This window comes from Entamoeba invadens (assembly GCF_000330505.1).
Source record: "Entamoeba invadens IP1 unplaced genomic scaffold scaff_1105074725195, whole genome shotgun sequence".
Classification (NCBI taxonomy): Eukaryota; Evosea; order Mastigamoebida; family Endamoebidae; genus Entamoeba; species Entamoeba invadens.
In genome coordinates this window covers 102291-105772 of record NW_004440169.1, presented here as the reverse complement: position 1 = coordinate 105772, position 3482 = coordinate 102291, and positions in this window count along the sequence as shown.

Here is a 3482-nt window from a genome sequence, read left to right as displayed (position 1 = left end):
AACGAAAAACAACGAAAATCCATTCCAAAATGTCTTTTGTCTGATTGGATAAAAAAATGAAAATAAAAATAACTCAAGTCTTAAATTCTCAAAGCTGTTCCAAAAAGTGTGCAAAAAACAAAGTGAACCAGGGTTTTTAAGCAGACAAAATAACAAAAAATAAATGAATTATGTTTTACATTTGGTTCGAATGGAAGATCTACCAAAATCGACAAGGGGTTTATCATTTACAACCACTTTATCACACCCCTATAATATGAAAAATATTAACAAAAAGAATAACTACGTCAACTTAAATCATGATAATTTATTGGTCAATTCATTTAATTTAATCAATTCTTGTTTTATCAAAAAATGTATTTTGAAGCATTATAATCCACAAGAAAACTAATTTTAACAGACTTGACATTCCATTATAAAAAAATGTTTAGGGATGCTGGAGAGATAACCCAAAATATCACTTATAATCTGATCAACTATGTAACAGTATTGTATAAGAGGTGATAATTATTTATAAAAGAAAATGTAAACATACTATTTTTGAAATTATTGACGAGTGAACAAATAGAATTCAAAAAAAAACATTAATTTAATTATTGTTCGATTAAACAGTAATTATTTATTATTTTATATTTAAAAAACACATTTAAAATATATTATATAACAACAATTATAAATGATATCAAATTTATCATTTCAGTTTTACAACAATAATTAGGGACCGTCCTTTGCCACCACCACCTCTTAAAATAGAACATTTTCATATATAACATTTATATTTTTTTGTTTTTCAAAATAATAAAAAAATAATAACAATTTTCTGATGTACTTCCCATAACTGTAGTTTTTTATGTTATTTTTTTATAGAACACAATTTCGAAATGTGATAAACATATATATTATAGTCTAATAAAATATAATAAATGTATCAACCCTTTTGATTTTCTGGTTAAATTAAAGTTAATAATCTAATATATCCAGAACAATAAAAACACGTGGAAATTGAAAACACGATCATTTATAATGATAATGATCCAAATGGGACTGTTGAAACTCCAATTTGTGTTGTTGACGGTCTCAAAAGACTTGTTTATGATGCAAAAACGATAACTCAGAGGGTGAATAACGCAACAAGGTTTACCGCTGGTAATCTTCAATGTGCATTATATACAGCGCTTCACACCGACTCAACTAAAAACGTTCAAAAATTTGGTTGTTTTTTTTAAAAATTGTTCAAGCAATTTGAGAATTGTTTCGACTCAAGACAAAACTTCAATCTCTCATATAATTATTACCAATAAACACAATCACACATTTGAATATTTACCACCAAGATCCAAATATTACTTTAATGAAGAACAAATGCATACCATAACATCATGTTGGCAATGGGTGAAAAACCCGCAAAAGTTAGAGTTAATCTTGATGTTGTTGCAAATACCAAGCGGATTCAAAATATTGGGAAAGCTGAGAATGACAGAAGGAATTACGAAGAAGCGAGTTGTTTAATAGATTATTGTAATACACTGGGGGATATATCCACACACATAACCAAAGATGATACTGGAAGATTTGAATATTGTTATTGCCTTAATACGAGAAATATTAACTCGATACCTCCACTTGTCTTTATTGATGATACTGCTGCAACAAACACTTTTAATTTCCCTCTTGTTATTGGTGTATTCGGTGATGTTCACAACAAAACAAAGGTGTTGTTTTTCTCTATACTTAGAACTCGCACTACGGAATCGTTCATTGATTTGTTTGAGTTTTTGAAAAGCAAAAAAGTGAATTTAACTTCAGTCTACTGTGATCATTGCTTTTCTCAAACAAAAGCATTGGAGACATCATTTAACGGAATTTCTATCTTTCATTGTGTGAGACATATAAGAAGGGATTTACAAGTGGCGTTTGGAAAAATACAAAAATAGTAAATGATTTTTATTTAATGAATGACGGTAAAATAAGCGAAGTTGACTTTATCTCAAAGTTGATTGAACTGACTGGGTATGAAATGAATCAAGAACAACGAGAAAGAATTCAAAAAGCCATATCAGATTCGGAATATTTAACGGGTGATTTACTCGTTGAGGATACCGAAATATTTTTGGAAATTATCGGAGAAACAAAAGAAGACAGAAGAAAGGGGAAAGTTAAAATTAACAAAAATGATAAAATAAGAGTCATTGAGAATTTAATAAGACAAGAAAACAAATGGTTGCCATCTGAAGTTCGATCAAAAACAGGGGGATCGTACAACTAATCGTATTGAAGGTTTTTTTTCGGACTCATAAAGTTGATAACAGGATCAAGAGAAACTCCTCTGGATGAAATTATCAAAACTGTTGTTTGTCAATGTCGAAACTGTGATACCAACTTGCAAGGAGAAATATTTCAAGACACTACAACCACACTTTTAATAATACCACCAACTATACTTCACTTTCTTAGTTGTGGTGTTTTTGATTCTTTGTAATATGTATAAACATTCTAATGAGCTTGTGGCGTGTCTAACTCAACAACCTTGTACGACAACTTGGTGTGAGTGTAAAGCTTATCAAACGACCAATGTTCCATGTATTCATATGGCCAAATTGTATGTCGAATTTTCAATTTTTCCTTTCCCACTTCTTGCTTTTTCAAGAGAAAGGCTAATAGGAAATTTATACAAAAAGACAACACACACGATCGGTGTTCGCCATGAAAGCTTTTCTGACTCTTTATGTGACCACAATGATCTTCATTATCGTCTTAAAGAAGTGGAGCCGGCGATAAAAAGCAGCTTTTTTTTAAGGACAGACTACGTTCGTTTTTAGAAAAATGTCGAGATCCAAGTGAAAAATGTAAAGCATCACCCAACGAAATACACACAACAGTCGTTAGTAGTGAAACATCTTATACTGTTACAAATTTGGCTCATCACACAAAGGTGAACATCAGGGATCCAAAAACACAACACCAAATTGGAGAAAGACCACGAGTATTAGTCGATAGAGTGGAAAAGAACAATGCAACAAAACCACATCGTACAAGAAAGGGAGGTTTTGGGATAAAACAAATAAGGAAGTGTAGTTTGTGTAATGTTGTTGGTCACAACAAGCAAAATTGTTCAAATAGATGCTTAAAATGTATGGGATGGAGTCACAATAAATTCTTTTGTACAAATACAAACTTTCAACAATGAAAATTTGAAACTACAATGATAATTAAATTAATTTATTTTTTTGTTAATTTAATAAAATAAAAAACTACAGTTATGGGAAGTACATCAGAAAATTGTTATTATTTTTTTATTATTTTGAAAAACAAAAAAAAATATAAATGTTATATATGAAATTGTTCTATTATAAGAGGTGGTGGTGACAAAGGACGGTCCCCAATAATTACTTTTTTATGTTTCTGATATATGTGCCAGAACTATTTTAATAATAATTGTTGAACATGTACTAATGGCGTTTTACCAAATATTTGAGAAAGTG